The sequence below is a fragment of the Meleagris gallopavo genome, chromosome 20, assembly GCF_000146605.3.
Source record: "Meleagris gallopavo isolate NT-WF06-2002-E0010 breed Aviagen turkey brand Nicholas breeding stock chromosome 20, Turkey_5.1, whole genome shotgun sequence".
Taxonomy (NCBI): Eukaryota; Metazoa; Chordata; class Aves; order Galliformes; family Phasianidae; genus Meleagris; species Meleagris gallopavo.
This window is the reverse complement of record NC_015030.2, coordinates 2,808,448-2,830,945: the sequence shown is the minus strand read 5'-3', so window position 1 is coordinate 2,830,945 and position 22,498 is coordinate 2,808,448. Positions and strand designations below refer to the sequence as shown.

General features: G+C 45.9%; 1 long non-coding RNA gene across 1 annotated transcript; it reads left to right on the top strand.

The window, feature by feature from the left end:
- The first annotated feature begins 2,662 nt into the window (after nt 1–2,662).
- Nucleotides 2,663–20,444, top strand: LOC116217314. The gene is made up of 3 exons (XR_004161713.1): nt 2,663–2,746; nt 18,065–18,179; nt 20,064–20,444. It is a non-coding gene; the product is annotated as an uncharacterized LOC116217314 (long non-coding RNA).
- The last annotated feature ends 2,054 nt before the right edge of the window (nt 20,445–22,498 follow it).

Below are 22,498 nucleotides of genomic sequence, written 5' to 3'. Positions count from 1 at the left end.
AAGACCAAAATCTTGTGTTTGCAGAATGTAGTTGTAACTTGGTGACAGTAATTGGCTCTGAGGGTAAAGAGATTTTAGGCAATAATGGTGGTTCCTGTCTCTCATCCTTTCATCCTTCTTGCCTATGCGTTATTTAGGGAAAATACTTCCCTTAGTATACGTGAAAATTACGGACAGTTTGATTTCTTCATGGTTTTCCTGACTACTCTGTAAGATGTTTCTTGCTTTTTGGGTGAAGGGCAAGTAGAGCAGATCTTTGGCTTGGTAGAAGGAGACCACAGCCCATGGCAGGGGTCCTTTGGGCAGGGATGTTTCAGAGCATGGTGTGCCCGGACAAGCAGACCTTGCTAGGACCTCTCGTGCTTCTTCCCGACCTCATCTTGCTTCTCCTGCCCTGCTGAACTGGAATTAATTCCAAAATACTGCAAGAAATTGTATGTTGCTGCAGTCTGCTGAAGGGGCTGGCGGGAGAAGGTCTGCCATTCAAGAGGCTCTCTGGAGACAGAAAGCTGCTCAAAGAGCCTCGTTCCCTCCTGGAAGTTGAGTGGGACCCAAAGGCCTCTGCTTTTCCTTGGTTTCCACTGGAAGTGATTGACTTTGAGTGAGCAATTGCTGCAGAGCCTGCAACTCAATCCTGGAATTTATGCATTGTGTGAGTAACCTTGAGATAGGGATAACTCCTCACCTCTACCCGACCCTGGCTGTGCATCTCGAGTGCACAGGAGCCCTTTGTTGGAGGTTTTTGGAGTCAGGGAGGTGCATTTAGCCTCCAGTCATGAGCTGACACTAAACATATGTGCCTGGAAGGCAGCTCCTTCATTTCATCTATGGATAAGTATTGATGGATGGAAGTAGAAATGTGTAATGTATTGAATTGTTCTGTCGAACTGGTATCAAACCGTCAGCAGGTTGGTTTGGCCTTCTTTGCTAAAGTGAAACAGTCGTTTGAGGGAAAAGCGCCTGTGGGTATTGATGGAATGAGTGATGGACTGAGCAAAATCAACTCTGCTTATGTATTGTGAAACTGTCAACAGATGCGCAATTGGTTTGGCGTGTTTTGGGCTTCTGAAACACCATGGAGATGAGGAATGCTGCATCATGGACGTTGTATGTGGTCGGGCTGTGGCAGGTAAGGATGTGCTGTCAAGGATCAGAGGGGGTACCAACTGTGTGTTAGGAGGTTGATGAGGTACTGCAGCACGTGTCTCCTGGATGGCCATAGGATCGCCCTCTGATCCCTCAACCATTCTTCACAGCAGAGGTGCTCCAGCCCTCTGAGCATCCTCATGTCCTCCTCTGGATCCCCTCCAGCACCTCCACACCTTTCTTGTTTAGCCAGCCGGCTTCTGTGGGAGGAGTGTTGATGAATTTTCTTTGAAATGTTTGGTTTCAGTCCACAGTTAAGAAACTACCTCCATTTTTTCATGACATTTTAAATTGCAATCAATTTAGGTCTCATAACACTTATTGGTTTTGGTTTCTGAGCTCTCTGGGGGGAGACTGGGGGGCTGGTGGGTAAAAACAGATTATTGAGGGACTGTCTGCATGAGTTCCACATGTTGATATTTTTAATCCTTTGCGTCAGCTAACAGGAGAAAAAAAAGGGGGGGAGAAAAACAATTTACATGAGCAAATACTGGAACTATATCCGATCCCATTATTTTAAAGCATCTCTTGGGAATACAGTGCTTTCTGTAAGAGGCAGGGTGTCTGGCTTCATAAACCCTGCTAAATTACAGCTTCACAACAGCCTCCAGCAGCTGTCCTGGTTCCTTAATTTTATTTTATTTTATTTTATTTATGCTGAGAATTAGCAAAATACAAAAGGCCCACTTGGAAGGCAGAGTTCTCAGTGAATCCCACCCCGTGGGGATGGGCACCTTACTATGCCTGGGGAAGGGCTGCCAGCAGCCAACCCCATAGAGCAATGGGATCAGGGAAGGGGGGATTTGTGAAAGCAGCTTTAACTTGGGGAACATGCACAGATGTGTGTTTGCATCCAGTGGAAACCAGTGGTGATGATGCTAATGATAAAAAGAAAGCTAGGTTTAGAAATAGTGTAATGCTGTCCGCATAGGAGAAATGCAGAAGGGGGATTCATGCAGAAGAAGGGAAATGGTCATGCAAAACGCCTCTCTTCTGCCAGCAGGATTCTGCATTCCCTCAGCACTTACTGAGTTTTGTCTGGGAAAAAAGGCTTAGCCTCTTCTCAAGGGAAAGAGTAATGATGGGCCAGCACCAGGAGGCTTGCAATGTGTGTTCCAGTTCAATAAGTAGCAGGGCTGGCTCATGTCTTCATTTGGGATGAAAGGCAGAAGAGCTGTACAAGACGTGCAGGCATCTTCAGCTACTTTTCAGCAATCTGTAAAAGCCAAGCCTTTAAAAGATGCATCTTGTCTGCGTGGCGATATGAAGTCATTTGGAAACTGCAGGAGATTTCTAGCACATCTCTAGCACTGCTTTGCTTTGTAGTTAGGCTTTTACCTGTGTCTTTATCTGGAAGTTTCACCCCACCTGCCCACGTGCTAAGAGTCAACAGATCACTGAGGTTGGAAAAGACCTCTCAGATCTCCAAGTCCAAGCCCAGCCCACCCCCACCATGCCCACTAACAGTGTCCCTCTGTGCCCCATGGTTCCAGAACACCTCCAGGCATGGTGACTCCTCACCTCCCTGGGCAGCTGTGCCAGTGCTAAGGGAGACTTCAGCCTTCACAGCTGCTGATGTTTGTTGCTTTTAATCCAACATGTAAGTTCATCGTGTTGAATATGGGGGTGAATTTGTCATGAAAAACATGACTGATTATCCAAGAAATAGAAAAGCTTGGTCTCTTCTGAATGCTGTATTGAATTGTATGAGTTCAAACTTCCCACAAGGTCTGTGTGCTCTGTCCTGCTTTGCCTGTCATTAACAGTATAATTAACTTGTTCAGAGGCTTAAATTTTCCCTGTGTGCTCACTGGCCGTAGTCCTTATATGCATTCTGTTGTATTTAGCACCAGCAGCAGAGTTTTTCAGCAAATCACTGATGTTGGAAAACACATCCTAAGAGCAGCTCCAGTAACTGGCTGTGAGCAGTAATTGATTGCTGTGGGTCTCTGATGCTCGTAAGCATTTAGTCACTCACACTGTGCTTCTTGAATCAATATCCTCCTTTGGTCTGTAGCCTAATAGAATTGCTTAATGGATGAAATTTTGTTTGTGTTTCATCCAATTTGGTTTTTTTTTTTTCCTTCTCTTCTGATAGATTTCCTCCATCGAAATAACGACTTTCATGCACTTGTCATGTGCCTCTGACAATGCACATTGTTATATTTTCCCAGATGTTTTAGGGTGTTTGTATCCATTATTATGGGGATAAATATGAGATAAACATATATAAAGGCAGAGTCAGGTGGAAGCCAGCGGCTGCTGCTGGGGCTGTGGGGCGGGCGGATGTGGGGTGCAGGGCAACTGCTGGGTTACCTCTGCTCACAGTGTCTGTATGGGACCCAAACTGTGCTGTTATGGGGTGTTATGGGCTTGGGCAGCCCTACATGACTTCAGGCTGTTCTTCATAGCAGCTACTTTACAGCAGAGCTCTGTAGCCCTGCAGAGCACTGAGAGCATCCAGCCTGTGGGGCAGGTAACGTTGTTTGCATAGGTGCTGGAGGAGAAGGGCAGATGTGATGCTCAGCAAGCTGAGTTTGGAGGAAATGAGAAAAAGACAAGTGTTAAGGCCTTGCCAATGGCTGTGTTTGGTGAAAAGGAGCCCAAGGGCTAGATTCTGCTGACGTGGGGGTCGGATACCTGTGCACAAACGTGGATGTTCAGGCATGAAGAGGTTAACCTGCCTGCTCTTGTTCTGCCCTGCCTCTCCCTTCAGAAGGAGAATTGCCTATAAAGTTATTTTTAGATGCCTTGTGAGCAAGTTCTGTGGGAAGACAACCAGCCAGCAGCCCCCGGCGAGCTGCTAAGCCCACCCCTCTCAGCTTACAGCACGCAATTAGCAGATAATCATACCAAAATCACAGACTCCAACAGGCTAATTTTATCACATGTGCTGACATCGGTAAGCTTGCTGAGAGTAAGTTGTGGGTTGTTGCTTAAACGTGTTTCCTCACTTGTTTATGAGCTCGTGTCCCTGCACTTACTGTGTAAAAGCAAGATCAGATGCAGGTGCTGTCATTTAGCAGCCTCTGGTGTTTTGATCAGCTCAGCATTAAAACTGAGTTTTATTAAGATGTGGTCGCTGCTAATGGGAATTCTGATAACTCTGCTGTGTTTTGCTGCGGGGCAGGCATGGAGAGTGTTGGAGTTTTGATTCAGCAATATATTCAAGCACGTGCTTTGAGGTGTGTGTGTTCAGATAACGTGTAATCATATAGTTACAAATGTAGATATAAAAGACTGCAAGTGCCTGCTGGAATTGGACTGTAATTTACCATAATCTTCACGGGACTTAAGCGTGTACTCTCAAGCTTCATTTACACTTGTGAGCTTTGCTAATTTAGGGCCTTAGTAACTCCAGCAGTTCTCTTCAGGAAAGAAAAATATCTTGTGTCTGATGGTTGGGTTGAACAGACCTCAGGACCCGCATACCTCTTTCTTATTGATGTGATAAAATAAAGATACCTCTTAATAGAAAACACAGCCCAGAGTCATCCATCTGGGTACAATAAATCTGAGACAGGTAGATACGATAAAAACAATCTCTGTTTCCTTCTGATGTAGGAGGATTAAGTCGGCCAAGGTTATAGGGTCAGAAATAGGCTCAGTAACAGAACTCTTGGGGAAGGATGACCTGAGGAACGCGAGGGATGAAGCTGACCTGCTGGAGCCTGGTTTCTTACCCAGGGCTGCTTTTGGGTTGGAAAAGGGCTTTGCTTTGGGCTCAGACCAGCCAGGATCCTTGGGTCACAGGACTGCCTTTCAATGGGTTTTTCTACTTGATGGCATTTCAAGCAGCTCTGGGCAGCTGTGGGTTTGGCAACAGTCCTGTGGTGGCCAGAGGAAAGGTGGGACCTGGGAGGTCTTTGCCATTGACATCTATCTCTGAGTTTGCATCGGGATTCTTAGTGAACAGCATCATCCATGAAAAAGCTGTCAGCTCCTGCCCAAACCTCCTCCCTGTGACCTTTTGGAACTGGCTCTATAGAAGCAGACATCATGAGGGTGAATTGGACTCCCTCAGATTTGAGTGTTGTATAGGACAGAAGAGAACTTTGATGTTGCTTTTTGGTGACAAAAAAAGTGTTTGTCAATGAACTGGACAGACCTTGAGAATTTGCTCAAATTTGCATGGCTCTTGGCTGTAAGGCCTTGCATGTAGTGTCATCTGTGAATCCCGATCACTGTGGTTGTGTCTTTTGGGCTGTATTGGAAAGCAATGAGAGAAGTAACAGTTTGAGCTGAAGCAGTGAAAACCCAAAGTGACCCTTTGCTGGTAGGCCTGCAAATCAATATTCGTCTAGGAGATAAACTTGATTCCCTTCTTCTCTCAGCATAATGGAGGCTGCATGTATAGAGGAAACAGTGAAAGCAAGACAAAGCCACTGGGCCCCAGGCATATTCAAATAGCTTGTCTGCCTGTCATATGGCAAACTAATTCAATGGCAGAATGTGGCACCGGTGCCTCAAGCAGGGAAGCACTGGTTGTCCTTAGAGCTTGCATCAATGCAGTGACATCCTGCATGTGGAAGATCCCAAGTCCCCACTTCCCTACACATCCTTCTGAAGTTCACCTGAAAGCAGTCGGTGGCTGCTGCACTCACTCTGGCAGTTTGGATTCATGAGTCTTGTCCAAGTTAGACATCAGTCTTGTTTCGTAGGAGCTGTTTGTTGCTCTTTAGAGAGAGAAAAATCCCTGTTAGTGGAAGTGTCACCAGATCTGCACTTGAGCAGATACTGACCAGTGGGACAGTTGCTGGGGAGGGGGGTTATCCCGTAGCATTGCATATGGCACCTCTTGCTACTTAGTTGAACATACAGACTTTTGTTTTGCTTGTCAACAAATGAATTTCTTCCGTAGAAGAAGGAAGGAGATGGTAGGAGAGAGACTCTTCCAGCCCAACCTGAGAGGAGAAGTTTGTTTCCGTGGTGGTTTAGGGAGGAGCATATCCATCCCAATTGGGTGCTTGTTTGGGTTGCAGCCCAACCTGCATAGCATGGTGCAAGGAATTCACTGCCGTGCTTTGATGCTCAGAAAGTTTCCAATGAAGGAACCTGTCTTGTTAGAATTTTTCCATCCAGATCTCTTTCTTGCCCAGCTTTTTAAAGAGTCGCTAATTACTAAAAATTAATTCACCCTTTTGGCTTGGTTTCTAAGTCAGACCTGAAAGCAGACAGAAACGTTACTGTTGGTCATTCAGATCCTGTTGAAAACCTCATGAGAAGCAGCTACTGAGCTTTCTGTGCTTAAGCACTGACAGATGGAAATGGGATCTGATGCCTTAGCTATAATTGAGCACTCAAAGGCATGACAAGATCCAATGGTTGGAAACTGAAGCCAGAAAAATTCAAATTGGAAATAAGGTACAAATTTTTAACAGGGAGAGTAATTAACCTCTGGAACAGTTTACTGTGGTATGCGATGGATTCTCCATGGTTTGATCACTCCAAATCAAGAATGCGTGTCCTCCTTGGAATACCCTGTAGCTCAAACAGAAGTTAAGGGCCTTGAAACAGACTGTTCTGATTGCAGTTGTCTGACCTGAGCTATGCAGGAGGTCAGAGTATTACATCTGAAGAGATAAGAATCTGTGAATCCGAACGCAAACATGATCTCTCGATTCCAAATTTTGCATTTAAGCTTAATCTGGACCTAAATTCCCCTTTCTTTGTTCTGCTCCCAGAATGGAGTGAGCTTTCTATGTAGTAATTTGGGGAGTTGAATGCAACCCTTTCTTCTCAACCCAGGGCTGTGTATGGGCAGTGTAGTGGAGATGGGGCAGAGCCTGAAGGTCAGGCAGCACAGGGTGACTCTTCCTCAGCCCAGACCTCAGGGCTGGGCCCCACTGTGGGGCTCTCTGCAGCTTCCCCAGTGCTGGAGGTGCTCCTCTCCATGTCCTCCTGGCTCCAGGAACACCCTTCTCCCCTGTTTGTAATCACGGGGCTTTCCACATCTTTAGAGGTAAATTTATCTGTGCCATCCGGCCCCTATGCTCTCCAGACTTAATTAGCAGTGTCACAAGGGCTGAAACATAAAGTGCATCATTAAGAAGGTTAGAAAAAAGTGCAGCATCTCCTCCTTGCTGAGGTCACACGTGCTGTTTCCCTGATTTCGCTGCTTAATGACACGCTGTAGGGACCAGTATCTCAGCTGTGGGGACTGGATGCTGTTGCCAAAAAAAACTGGCAAGAGAGGAGGTGGGAGAGGTCCATTAATTGGCTCCAAGTACTAGTTCCTCTAGAGGGGTTTTTCTTAACAGAGAGGAACTGTTCAGCACTGCAGGGGCAAAGCATACCTGCAGAGCAAATGGCTTTTCTGAGTCTGAAGACATCTACAGACCGTGGTAATAACGCAGTAGAAATATCAGGGCTTGATTTTAAGGGACACCTGAGAATGCAAAGGAATTGCTCTTTATTAAAAAGCCCAGACCAGAGCCTCTCTTGGTGCATATTGAATGCAGATTCTTTGTCAAGGATCCTTTGCTGGAGCGGGGAGGAGGAAGAAGAAGAGGAGGAGGAGATGAGGAGGGCATTAACCCTTAAGGACCTTCCCTGCTCTGCAGAACAGTCCTGACCAGAGGAGCTGCTCCTCCACAAGACTCAAGTGCTGCATCTGTGCCTCTGCAGAGGGCTGTTTGTCTCTCTGTTTCACCCCATTAGAGTGAAGCATTCTGTTTTGTGGGTTGGAGGGAGAATGTACAAGGAAGTCTTGGTGTGACCTCTCTGGCTCAGCCTGACTCTGCAGTCAGCCTGTGTCCCATCTGCCTACTGCTGCATGCAGAGATACTCTTTTTTTTTTTTTTTGGATGCTAACCCTGTTGGATGAGCCTTTAGGTTTGGTTGAGGCACTGTCTGCACTGCTGTGAGATGGGGCCGTGGAGCAGCCACCCCAAAACCTTTCCTCCAGACCCTGTGGGCATGGGGCTGGGGATGCACTGAATGCAGACATGGGCTTGGGGTTTGACCTCCAGGTGTTCTGGTTTGAGTGCAAACCCAGGGATGGTTCCAGCACAGGTCCTGCTGGCGTTGTCCATTGCAACGTGTTTTCTGCTTATGGATCTCAATCTTTGACTCGCACGGAGATGAAGAACCTTCCTTTTCTATTTCCATAGAGTCATAAAATCGTTAAGGTTGGAAAGGCCACCAAGATCATTTAGTCCAGCCACCAACCCATCAATCATCTTGTCCCCGATGTATTTATTCTCCTTCAATCCTTATACGACACCCCTTACCACTCTGGTATCATTCCTTGCTGCTGTTTTATACTCACTGTCATTCACGTTTCATGTCTTCCACAGGGAAGAGCTTCCCATCTATCTGCCTTGGCTTTCTCTTGCCCTGCACACGTGGCTGCCTTCAGCTGCAGCCTGCAGGATTTTGGTTCTTCTGTGAGCCAGCAAATGGTCTTGAGCAGTTCCCAATTATCATTCACAAATTCCTGCTCAAATTCTTTCCCCCAATTGTTTTGCTTTGTAATTATTTTCAGCTTTGTTAAGCTGGCGCTTTAAATCATCAAGTAGATACATTACTCGTTTGGGTTTTATTCTATTTGCACATAACAAATGTAATCAAATCAGTCCCTTGTACCTAAGCTGCTACTATATTTTTACATCCTGTCATCAGTTCCCCTTGATCTGTAAAAATGAGCCCAATATAGAATTTCTTCTATGTTAGATGCGATTGTTTCTGTGTCTGGATATTTTCAAGTGTAATTTTAGGAATTCCGAGCACATTTTTAGTATTTGCAGTACAAGGCTCCAACATATGGCTTTCAAAATGAAATCCCCATAGAAATGCAGTTCTCTTTCTCGAATGATATAATTAAGTTTACAATAGATCAGTGCTACATGAAAACGATCGCGCTGGTAACATTGTACAGCATTCTGAAGGGTTCAACAAATATTCCTGTTTCTTAGGGGAAGAGGCAAGATTGTGTGAGTAGGTCTTATAAGAAGAAAGGACCCTTTATACCGAAAGAATATTATATAGTAGCTCTTAATTAGAGATAATGAATACCAGCAGGTTACGCCTGTGTGGAAGAAGTTTACTTTAGTGCTATTATTTTTTAAGGGATAAACAAAGTGGCTCAAATAACTGCAGATTTTTCTGCCTGACATTAATCCTAGACAAAATAATGGAATTGCTGATAGTACATGTAATTAGTAAAGAATTAAAGGGATTAATGTAAGTAGTGTCAGTCAACATGGGCTTATAGAATATGGTGCTTGTCTAATTAGATTCTTTTTTTTTTTTTCCAGGAAGATTACAAGTTGTGTTGATAAATGTAATAACAGTGAGGTCATCGGCTTCCATGAGCCATGGGTATGGTGGACCAGCCTGGGGCTGAGCCTGCTCTGAGCAGAAGGGCAGGCTGGGTGACCTCCTTGCAGCCCAGATTACTCTGAGCTCCTGTGAAAGTGTTGTCTTGGCTCCGAGTAACTTTTTATGTAAAACACAAATGATAGAAAACCAATTAGGCACTTCTGGAATGGGTGAAAAACTGCTGTCATCTCCGATTTTAAATGGGAATTCATCAGTGGGCAGACATGTTTCTAATTGAGCCCAGGAGTTATCGCTGATCCATCTTTGAGGTGAGGTCAAAATATGGAGAGGAGATAAATAAATTAAAGGACAGATCACCAGTGCAGAGTGATTTACATTCCATTAGTAACCTGGATGAAAACAAGCAGCGTGTTCTCATAGAGCCCATGTAGAGCTGGGCCATATCTGGGGGATCAATGACTCGAGATTTGTGAGAACCCTGAGCCAAGGAGCAGCCCTGCATGGGAGAGTGGCAAAAAAGAGAGAGAAATGTTTTCTTTGGCCACACGAAAGGGAGGAATATTGGAGACAAGGAGGAAGGTGCTCCTCCTGCAGTTTCCAATTGGGACTTTGGTAGTTTGTGGGAGATGTTGATAAATTGGAGAGAAGTGAGAGAAGGGTTTTAGGGGTTATTAAGTTACGGGAAAGCACATCTTCCTCTGGGGGCGGAAGGTTTGGGCTGTCTGATGAGGGAAGGTGGCGGTGAGAGTTGAACGCTGCTGGAGGGAGGCATGGAAACAACTGAAGGCGGACTTCAGCTCAGCAGACAAACGTAATAGGATCCAGCAGAGGGATGCTGAAGGTAGGGACATTCAGACTAGAAATAAAACATGTTTTCAGCAGTGGGAGCAGCACCAAGAAATGTGAAGCTTCCCGTTTTGCTGGAAATTTTTACGTTTTTCTTTTCCTAAAAATATCCACTCTCCTTTTAGGAGGAACTGTTTCTGGGAAGTCTTAAGGTTTGGGTTATCCTGGAGATCAGAAGTGGAAATCACAGCAATCTCTCCTGGTTTTTGTAATGGATTCATCCAACGAGCCCTGATACCAGGAGCTCAAACCAACGCCAGAGGCTGTCCCACAAAACCAGGCTGATCCAGAAGTGCCTTAGGAGCTTCAATCTTTCTTACCAGCTTGGGTGAAGGCTTCTGAAAGAGACAATGAAGCAGGGGCTGAGTTTTTCTGCAGGCCTTGTTATTTATTAAAGCGTTCTAGATCCAGATTAATTCACTTAGCTTCGTATTGATTCCTTCACCTGCTTGGAAATGAGAAGTGCAAACACAGCTGCATGCTGGTGGCTGCCTCTCCTGGGAGCCCTGCAGAAGTGATCCCCAATGGTTTGGGAAGCCGCTTAACTGAGTTTGGGGACTTACAGAGGTAAACTGACACAAATCCCACCAGTGTGGACGCTTCCAAATCGAGTTACATGTTTTAAATCACTTGAGGCTTTATGCTTTTGCAGCCCAGCTGGTTGCAGCGGCGTGCTGGGGCAGCAGAGGCTCCCGCAGCACATCTGCCTGCACAGCTAAGCTGGATTATTTATTTATTATATGGGGAGTTAATATATTTATTATACGTGGAGATTTTTCATTTATTATATAAACGGATTTGTCCCCTGTCCGCTCACAGTGCTATCTGGAGATGGGGATGCTCTCTACCAACTAAGGGAACACCTGAACCCAGGTGCACTGCTCAGAAGGTAAAGCCAGGAGGGATGCAGCCCTGCTCAGATGTGTGCTGTGTCCCACCTCTGTGTGGCTGTTAATTTAGGTCTTGATTTGGATCTGCAAGTCCCAGTGTATTTTTAGGCTCCTGAATGTGTTGAAGGACTCATGTAGACACTTAGAAACAGTAGGGAGAAAACCAGAAGTGTGTGAGTGAATGGGATTAACAGGTCATGGTTTTTCACAGGTCCTTCTCTTAAATATAATGAGTTCATTACAATATACCCATGGTACAGAAGTTCTATAAACAAGCATTAAAGCCTGTCTACTCAGACTCCTTAAAGTCCAGATCTTGGAGAGGAAAAAAGATTTGGGACAGAAAAAAATAGCAATTAGAGCTAAATGGCAAAACGGGGAGTTCATTTGTAGTGAGAAAAAACTCCTTTTAGTTTTTTTCTATTAACTTTTGTAAGAAAACACTTTTCCATACTTGTCAGGCTTGACAGTTAAAGTTAATGGTGTTAAAAAACAGAGTACCGAAAAATGTTCCCTTCAGCGTAAAAGATTTATTCAATGAGAATTTGCCTGAAAAATTATTTTGTCCAACAGGGCTGGCTTTGCCTAGTGCTTGGAACAAAGGTCTTTGCTGTGTTATGGTCATGAGGACGGCCCCAAATTCATGATTTTCCAATTAAGATGCCATGACCTAATTTCTTGTATTGATGACCTGCTGTTGACCCCTTTTTAAAAGCAGTGCCACCCTTCCAATGATTTTTTTTTTTTTGTCAGTTTCAGAAAAAGCTGATCTCTCTTCTGCCTGGAGTGAAGCTTGGTGTGCATGGGGATGCTCAGAGACAGGATTTGTGAGTTAACCTGCACACAGTGGCACAACGTGGAAGGAAGGGGTTTTTCACCCAGAGGGTGGTGAGGCACTGGAACAGGTTGCCCAAGGAGGCTGTGGATGCCCCATCCCTGCAGGCATCCAAGGCCAGGCTGGATGTGGCTCTGGGCAGCCTGGGCTGCTGGTTGGTGATCGTGCACATAGCAGGGGGTTGGAACTGGATGAGCATTGTGCTCCTTTTCAACCCAGGCCATTCTATGATTCATGGCTGCCCACCTAACCAAGAAGTACGAAGCTTCCTGAGCTGACAGCCTCCTTACTCACCTCAGGACTTAAATAGCGAAGTAGGTATCACCTCACTGCGTGGTTTCCTGAGGTTAGGCCGTAGGGCCGTGCCTGTGGGTTTTGTCCTGGCTGTGGCCCATATCCAAAAGCCGAGGCCTGTGAAATGTCAGCCTGTTACCCCTTTATTCACCCTGCTGATTTAGTGCTGCTTTTTATAATCTGGAGAGATTTAGTGTGCATTAAACACTTTGACCTCTCCAAATCTCTAAATTCTACCCATTGAAAGTAGATGTAAATACTTGTAAATACAAAGTTAGTGTAGATTGGCAGGGCTCCACTGGCCTCCGATCTGGTTGGCACCGTTTGGGAACCCAGCCTGGTGCTTCGAATAAATCCATCAGGACTTACTTCAGAGAGGTAGAGATTTAAAGCCAGCAGTGTTAAAGAGCTGGTTTGGAGCTCACCCATGTCAGAAATTGTATATGTCTCAGCTGAAACCAAGACATTGTGCTACCATGGAGTAAGCTTTCATTGTGTGTCTTTTTCAAAAGAATGGCAAAGGCATCCCGAAGCTTTCATGCCCCCTGGGAACATACAAGCACAACTGCTCTCTGTCACATCAGTTTTGGGATTGCTGCTCCCTCCCATTTTTCCCATGGTGGATTCTGGTCTGACCAGGAACTGGAGATCTTGTTCTGGTTATTGGTTGCTGGATGGCCAAGTGTTCTGAGGAGGGCTCCTTGCTGCAGGATGGTCCTCGTTGCCCAGTATGCAGGTGGGGGATGCTGCCACACACCTGCTACTCTTTTGCCCAGGTCTTTTGCTCTTTTCCCAGCTGTGCTCTGGCTCCTGTTGCGTCCTCCTGTTGCCAGGGCAATGGCACTGATGTGGCTGCAGATTGCTCTTAGGAAAGGGGTGCAAACAGAGCAGATCATGCTGTTCCCTGCAGAACATCTGTGAATGCAATGTGTGCTTGGCTTGAAAGCTTCCCAGTGATGTCTGTAATCCCTCTGTAAATCAAGTTGTGAAGGATACCCCTATGTCCCCAGTGCTATTGAGGGGAAGCAATATCTGGCAGCTTTGGGAGCTGTAGAGTTTAGGAATGGGCGTTTGCCTGTAAGTGGAGCAGAGCGGAGCCGTCATCCTTCCTATGCCTCTTTGGAGATGCTGTAATGGTGCTGCTGGGATGGATTCTGGGATCTGCACCAGAGCCACAGCAGATTAGACCAAGGGAAGAATGGTGATTATGTCTGCCTTCTTCACCTCTGTCCAAAAGAGGCTTTGCTAATGTTACAACTGAGTCACATTTCCCTGACCTGGGAGATGAGTTTGTTTTTCCTGGAGAAAATTCAGCATTCCTCACATTGTGAGTTTTGAGGAGCCACACTTACCAGTGTGAGAGCCTGGGGAGAGCGAGGAGCAGTGAGATCTGTGTGGATAAAGCCATTCCATCGTCCCATTGACACATGCTTCCTGGAGGGAGGTGGAAGATTAGCAGATGGACGGAGGATTTGAGCAAAACTGCTCTCGATGTGGTTCCACAACGGTTCCTAAATCCACCTTTAGATCCTGTATGAAGGAAACCTGATTTCTCTTGGCACTGAAAACTGCATCTTTGGATTGCAAGTGCTTCTGGTGTAGAGTGCTTGAATGCCCAGAGATGGAGTCAGAGCCCAACTTTGTGCTGCTATAACTCAAAACCAGCCACCAGATGATCGTTTGCTGCAAGCTACTTTGTGCGTGGATGTTTTTGCTGGGAAGAAGCCGTTCTAGCAAGATTGATTTCAAGCTCCCCTCCTACTTCTCATCTGCGCCAGTAGCCCTTAGGACAAATAAAACAAACCCCAAAATGAACTAAATTCCTTGCCTGCACAGAGCTTTCAATTCAGTTCAATTTACAATTATGGATTTTGACTGATGGTTATTGTGCCTGACTGGGTACGGAGCCATCTGCCCTGGGCTGGGTTCCCACGTGCTGCCTTCAGATGGCTGTGCTGGCAAGGGGAGACCCGGCTCTTGGTTACACAGGAGTACCAAGTACTGTTTTAAATGAGAGGAAACAATATTGTTATCTATTTGGAAGCAATGCTGTGATGCCATTTGTGGAAAGGAAGAAGATGCCCAGTGTGTTTGTCTTCTTTTTATAACTTATTGTCTCATGTTGAAAGTAGAGGTGGTCTCGAAGGAGTCCAAACTGCAGGGAATTCAGCTTTTTTTTTTCCCCCACCTAGAAATATGTTTGCTTTTAATGACATATTCATCTATAAAAGTTAAAAATAACATGCCTCATTAAGTTCAAAGCACTCTGGGACACCGTTTGCACTTTTTGGCTGAAAAGTTGAAATTTCCCTCCAGAGAGGATCGCGTTTTCTGCTGGGCTTTGGGCTCGGTGTTCTGTCTGCCCCAGTTGTACACGGCTGTGAAAGAGGCAGGGGAGCTTAGCAGCACTGTTCCCAAATGCTGGGTATTATGGAAGCTGAATTTATGTTTCCAGCTGTAGAGAAGTTGTTTGTGTCTGCCGTGCTTGCTAGGAGGGGAGTGAGCAATGCATGGCTGATAGGAACCGATCAGCTGGTCTGTACCTGGACTTTGCCAGCTGTTCATTTCATGAGAAGATGCTTCTACCTCATTCATAGAATCCTAAAATCATTAAGCTTGGAAAAGACCTCTAAGATCATCTCATAGGCCATATGCCTGCTGCCAATATTGGCCAATAATACATGTCCCTAAGTCACACATCTCCACGGTTCTTGAACACCTTCAGGGACAGTGACTCCCTCACCTCCCTGGGCAGCCTGTGCCAAATGCATCACCACTCTTTAGGAGAAGTTTTTCCTAATCCAAATGGAATCTCCCTGGTGCATCTTGAGGTCATTTCCTCTCGTCCTGTCGCTGTTACCTGGGAGAAGTGACTGATTCCTGCCTTGCCACAACCTTGTCCTCATTGTATTGCAGACATCAGGAGAAAACCCCCTCCTCTTGTTTTGCTTTGGGAAGGGAGGGAATGGCTACAAATATGGCTTTATACAAATAATGGCTTTATCAAATGTCTGTGGCACTTCACAGCATAATGCTGCCATTTGGTCCTCAGAACAGGCAGAAAGTGTCATTTCCTCTCTGTATGATCTCATCCAGATTGTTGTTAGAACTGTATCTGAATAGGAAAAGAGATACAGTGCAGCCCAGCATGTTATGGCTTATAAATGGTGAGGCTGAACAAACGGCGTTGGATGTGCGTGGTGCAGAAGTCGGGATGCCAGCAGCAACATGTGAGGTGGGATGCCTGGGTGTCAGGCAGGGAAAAGATGATTAATGGAGCCAGTGTGGTTCCTACTGAGAGCAGCAAAGGCTGAGCTGCTGGGCTGCGGAAAGGGCTCGGGTTGCAGAGTGTGAGGTTGGAGATGGGAGGAGGTGAGGTTTTGTGTTCGCAGTGGATGGGGAGGTCAGCAGTGAAGGAGAGGCATTGATCTGCTGCTACCTCCTGTCCCAGGCAAGGCTGAAAACGTAGAGCAAGCAATGACATCTGAGAATGGGAAGGTTTGAATGATGCTGGTAACAAAGTCTGCTATGGCATCACATGTGTAATGTATCCAAGCAGGAGGTGGGACCCATTGTGTGTAGTGTATGTTCAGCTAGCAAGAGACATCTGTCCTGAAAAGTACACTTTGTTCAGATTGAACACTCCTGAATGCTCCGTGAGCATTTAGATCCATTGCAGCCATCTTTACTCTTGGGATCCAGGCTCTGGTGTCCTCCCACACCATGCAGATCTTCCAGTTAAGAGCTGTCGCTTTTGTTGAGTTAGCATGGTGAAGACAGCACCTGTTCTGTTGAAACTGTGGGACATGGAGTCAGGACAAGATCCCAAGGGATGTCTTCATCCAACTCCAGGTTGCTTTGTGCACAGCAGGTTGCTCCCAATAGTTCTTAGTTCATTGGCAGTTTCTGGGGAATATATTTTAAGGAGCTGAAACAGCCAACAAATTTCATGTGTGCATGCCCTATTTTGAATGCTCTTGTGTGGTTCATTCCCATGGACTTTGAAAATGGAGCATAGAAAAATGGGAATAAAAAGAGCCTCACTGATTTGCTGCTCCAAACTGATGATACTAGGGAATCATACCTGCAGTACTGGGGCCTGAGGATATTCTCTGTGTATGTCTTATTGTGTGAAACTGCAATAAGGGTTGGACTTGTTGGAAAATGTTACATTCACTTACAAGAAAGGGCAGTGCTGAGCTAACCACATCAATTTAAATCCGTCCTGTAGTTGCTGTCAGGAATCTTTGCTGTGTACAGCTGGGCTCAAACTGGTCCAGGTGCTCTCACACTTACTGGGATACAATTGCATCTGTTGTCCAGTCTCCTGGTGATTGCTTTAAGAGAAACCTCAGATGCAGTTCAGTGCATGTTTCCTGTGTGCTGGACTGCAGGAAGAGGAGCTGTGCGCAGTGCTGTGCCAGGAGAGGTTCAGGCTGGGCACTGGGAAAAAGTTCTTTACCTTCTGGGTGGTCAGTCACTGAAACAGGCATCCTAGGGAGGTGATCCATTCCCTAACCCTGTCCGTGTTCTCCTCCTCACTGGCTGCCCATGAACAAGACACTGAAGTCTGTGAGGTTCCTCTGGTGAGTTCACACTTTGGCTGAGGAGGAAAACACGTGGAGCCACACAAAGCCCTGGCTGTTCCCTGTGCATTGGGGTCCTCTCCAACCACTCCGCGTGGCATCAGATGACTTCCACAGCCTTTTGCCAGATGGCAGGAGCTGAGGAAGGAAACCCCCCTTCCAGGCTGCTTCCTTCCAACCTGCACGTGCATTCTGACCACAGCACAACTCTTTAAATCAAAATACTTGTTGTATGTTTGACCTGTGGTTCACTTTATCTTCTTGCTTAGCCAAACTCCAACGTACTGCTGGTGAGCCATGCACAATGGCTTGCAATCCTCTTGGTATTGATGGGGCTGTTTTGGATGGGGATATGAAAAAGCTGAGATTGGAGACCCTGTGAGAGTGGGGAGCAGCGTGGTACCCATCAGCATAAGGGAGAGGAGAAACACCATGTGGGTGTTGGGCACCCAGCTTCCTGCTGTCCAGGAAGGCAGGTTAGATGAGTCAGGCTCCTTTTATGTGCCATGTACATGCCTTCAGTGGTTCCAGGGGATTTTTATCCCATTCAGAGCAAGTATTGTTCAGTTTGAAGGTAGGTGGACAAGAGCTTGTTTGGTGCTGGGTGTGGGTTTGATTGCTGAGCTGGACCTCATTCTTCATTTATCTCTCAGTGTAGGTAGTTTGAGCTTTTTCCAGTTCAGACTGTCTTTGCTGCTGGTGGGATGGTGTGTGATCTAATTCCAGCCTTTTCAGCCCTTACAGAATTCAAGGTTGTTGAAGCTTCCTGCTGAAATGCAAGCTGCCTCTTTCCCTCCCATCTCCTTTATCTCATGAATTTGCCTTTCTCTCCATCTTCCATCCAAATCCAGACAAAAACTTCAGCCTTATGAACGTCCCTCCAGATTTTCATTTCCACTTGCCTCTGCTCTTCTCCAGCTAGGAACTGAGATTGCATAGAACCTGAGGAAAGACTTTTCTTGTGGTTTTTCTACATGCCAGAGAGAAAGAAGCATGGAATATTTCTTGAGGACCTGGCTTTTGGGGGCGTTTTTAATCTTGTTCTCCAGTGTTAGCCAAATTATCAAAATGTAGGTTCTAAAGTTAGCCAACTTCTGGAAATTTCCTTTCACAAATAACACATTTGGTCATCAAGCTTAGGACTGCTCGTTTTCTTCTTTTTGAAGCTTATTTTTCTGTTACAGGTGCTTGTAGAACCACAGGCTGTGAGCGTGGTATTAGCAAGCATGTGGAACCTTTGTGTCATCTCCAGGGGAGAGCTGAGCCCTGTTGAAGGCAGAGGACAGATGTCATCCAGAGGTGAGGTTAAGTCAGTCCTGGGCACGTTCAGAGCTCCTAACCACAACTGGGCTTGAAACTTTTCTTCCAAAACTTTTCTTTCATTTAAAACAATAATAATAATAATAAAAAAATTAATGAAATACAAATTTCTCTGGAATGTATTTGCTATTTTCTAAAACCGTCCATGCTCTATCAGTAACTCAAAGCCAGAACATCATGGCTGAACAAAACTGCTTACATTTGAGAGCTTTTCAGTTGAAAAGATGTATGTTTTGGAATTGAAAAAATGAAAGCCTTTTTTATGGCTTTCATTTTTTATGGGAACTTTCTGGAAAATTTCTGACTGGTAAGCTTTTTATTCTCAAAAGCCAAGTACTATTTTCTGAAACAGACGTTTCCACGTTTTTTTTCTCATATATTTTTTCCTCCCTTTTGCTGCTCAGAGCATTTCCCTCGGCTTGCTGAACTCCTGCTTGAAAACCAAACGTGAGATATGAGCGTTGTGCTGTAGGCGCCGTGTTGGGCCTGCTGAGCAATCAGCCAGGCTGACTGATGGCGGCCACAAAAATGGAAGCTCTTTAAAATCATAGAGTGATTAAGGTTGGAAAAGACCTCTAAGGTCATCTAGTCTAACCGTTCACCTGTATGTATGTACATATATACCACCAATACTGCCCACTAACTGTGTCCCTCAGTACCACATCTCCATGTTTCTGGTTCTGGGCCTGTGCTGCTCTGCTCGACCTGGCGGGAGCGGGGCCAGCTCTCACTGTGATTTAATGAGTTTAATTAAACTGCTCTGTGTGGGAAAGGGATTGGTCAGAGGGGTTTGCCGTGGGGGTTGGTTGGTGATGCTTCTTGGCTCAGTTCTCTTGACCATAGTGGTGTTGCACTCAGTCTGATGCAAGTGGGAAGGTGTGGCTTGAAATGTGTTATTTTGATGTCTTTGACACAACAGAATGTGCTCACCTTGCACAGCACAGCAATTTAGACTAATTCTAGTGAAGAAGAGATGGGTTGGTACAAGCTGGCTGCCTGCAAGTGGAAAACAGGCTCTGGAATCATAGAATCATACAATCATTAAGGTTGAAAAGACCACTAAGGTCCAACCATCAATCCCTCACCACCATGCAGCTAAACCGTGTCACTCAATGCAACATTTACCCTTTTCTTGTACACCTCCAGGGATGGTGACTCCACACCTCCCCAGGCAGGCTGTGCCAGTGCATTACCACTCTTTTTGAGAAGAAATTGTTCTTCGTATCCAACCTGATCCTCCCCTGGTGCAGCTTGAGGCCATCACCTCTCATCTTATTGCTGTTACCTGGGAGCAGAGGCTGACCCCCACCTCATCACCTCCTCCTGTAAAGGAGTTGTAGAGGGCGATGAGCTCTCCCCTGAGCCTCCTTCTCTCCAAGCTGAGCCATCCCATCCCTCAGCTTCTCCCCGTAAGACTTGTGCTCCAGACCCTGCACAGCTCTGTTGCCCTTTTGTTAACTTCTGGGGTCAAAGAAGGTGTCAAACACAGCTGGAAAGTAGTGTGTGATGATGAGGTGGCATGGCTGGTTCCTTGCATCTCAATGTTCGATGTTTTAAGCTTAATGATAGTATCCTAATGTACATTTTATGTGGAAAAAATAAGTCATTTGTTTATCTACCTCACAGCTTAAAATTCAGTATGGGAAATGTATTTCTTCTCTCTACCTCTGGACATTTAGCTGTTCAATAATAATAGTTAGCATTAAAAGTTCATAACATTTTATCTTTAATAGCAAGACTTTTACCTTTTACCTTGAATATGCTGATAAAATTGCACATTTCATACCTGAGTACAATGCTGATGATGTTAGAAAATGTTAGCCTGTCTTGAACCAAATTATACACTTCTCTCCAAACCTTTAGTTCGTTTCCTCTGCATCAGAGATGGTGAAAAGTAATATAAACACAGGAGAAAGAGAAGAAAGAACAGGCAGAGACGTTGGAAGCAACACGCAGTATGTACATTTGTGTGAAGTGTATTTCAGCTAGAGCAGATGAATGCATGTTAATTCTGCTGCTGCATTATCCCGGTAACTTGTTAGCATTATTCAAATCAGTCTTGTTTTGCTTATGGAAATGTGGGCACAAGAAGGTGTCCTTGTGGGGAAGAGGAGCTCGGTGGGTAGGGGTGGTCTCCCTGGCATGGAGTCCTCAGTAGGGCAGTGCTGAGCAGACAATGTAAGGAAAGCTTGACAAATGTCATTTGTTAGAGCAGAAACAGCAGAAAACCGAGGCCATGAAAAATATAAGCCTCATGCCAATTCTTTATGCTTTGCAGGGATTTCCTGACGGGATATTTCAGGAGCCCTGTCTCTGAGCCCCGTGGCCTGCAGTGGGATGGAGGGCTGAGGATGGGTTCGTTTAATAGGTAAAATGTTTTGTCTAAATCATGAAAAATGGTGAAGGACAGTATAGAATCTGTACTGTCCCTATTGAGTCTCCATTCGTCCTGAGTTGGGTTTAACAAATGCCTCCTTCATGACAGTGCTTGCACAGAGAGCTGTGCATGGTGCTCCAGGATCCTCCCCAGTGGTCATGGAAGGTACATTACCACCATCTCTGTGAGAACCAGCAGCCACTGCCTCTACATGGCAGGAGAGAAGTGTGTTTTAAAGAGCAATATTAATAATAATAGCAACATTAAAGTGTGGGGAAGGATTACAAAGGTAATTCTGAGATCTCGCTCACTAATGTAGGCTATTAACAAAAGATAATCACCTTTAAGTTAGTCACCTTTAGCCTCAGAGTAAAATAGAGGAACAATTACTCAATTCAGTACAAAAGGCATTTAAATAGAGATGGATGGACCTCCGGCTCTCTGTTCTTTCTTGGGAAACCAGCCAGGGCCAGATTGTAAGGGGAGGAAAATGCGATGTAAGAAGGGCTGCAATAAGTGAATAACTCCCAGTGTCCTTCTCCCCCTTTTCTCACCCCAGCCAAATGCATTCATTTGGAGCTGAGGAGAAAGGGGAAAAATAGGAGAAATGCGTTGCAAAGCAGTTCTTCACGTTCCTTTTATGAGTGGCACGTGGAGGCTGTGATGCTCCAGGCTGCCATAAGAAGTTGAGGTCTGTGCCCTACGTCACAGCACGTGTTTGTGCTGTTGGAGAGCGCACAGCCAAATGGTGTCAGTGCTGCTGTCGTGTCCCCATCACCTGGTGTTGGTGGCTGAGGAGCAGCCTCTAAGGGATGGAGTGTGGAAATGGTGATGCATCAATAGAGGGAGGGCTCAGGAGTGAAGGAAATTTTTATCAGACGTGGCCTCAGGGCTTATTTTTGTGCCAAGGAAACCTTTTGCTGCTGGAAACAGAAGCCTCTTTCTTTGCAGCAGCTGCTTCGTAATCCCCTCCCTTGTGTTTGCAGCCTGCGTTCTTCCCTCAAAGTGGCCTGTGGTTGCTGGGGTGCAGGGGCTTATTTCTGTAGGGTTGCTTCTGTGCGCTACCTTGCTGCTTAAAAGAGTCGTTGGAGTTTTACACTGAGAAGGAGGAGAGGATAGGGACTCTGGAGACTTGTGTGAGATGCCAGAAGTGATTTTGGAAGGTTATTAGAGCAGCACAGATGAGCGGTTGTAGCCCTTGGTAGTGCCACGTTGACTCACCAGCTCAGTTGGGCATGTCTCTAAAATGCCTGTTGCTTTTTGTTCCTATAGGCAGAAGCCCTGCAGCCGAGACACTCAGGCTCTGCTCATTGCCCTGGCCTTGCTGCAGCAGGTAGCCAGGCAGCCAGCTGTGTGAGCCTACGGCGCGTGGCTCAGCACAACCTGTGCTCCAGAGGACATCCAGGAGAGATTAGCAGGTATGAGAAATTACAAACAGAATCAAGTTTTTGGAAATGAAATGGAGAGCTGTTGTGACAGGCATTGTTAGAGGCTGCTAATCCACTGAGCAGAGAGTGGAGAAGCCCCAGTCCAGCCCAGTATAGGGTGGAATAAATTCCCTGTCTCTGTTTTATGTCCTGTCTGCGCAAGCGAGGGGCCTTGTGTGCTCATTCCTGCACTGTTCCCACGTGGCTGTGCTTGGATTGCTGCCTGCTCTGCCTTTATAAACAACATGGTAGGAGCTCAGTGCGTGATTATTCTCAGAGATAGTATCACGGTGTTAGCTCTGGTTACTCATTTTCCACTGCACAGCTCACGTGCAGCTTCCTGCACTGGTGGCTTGTCTGGATCTAGCCTGCACGATGGGGCGGCCCCAAAATCTTGGTTTGTAGTGTAGTTTCTGGGTACAAACCACTGTGACCCAGAGCACAGGCTTGTGTGAGAGCAGGACTGATGGGAGAGGGCCTCAGAAGAACTTGAA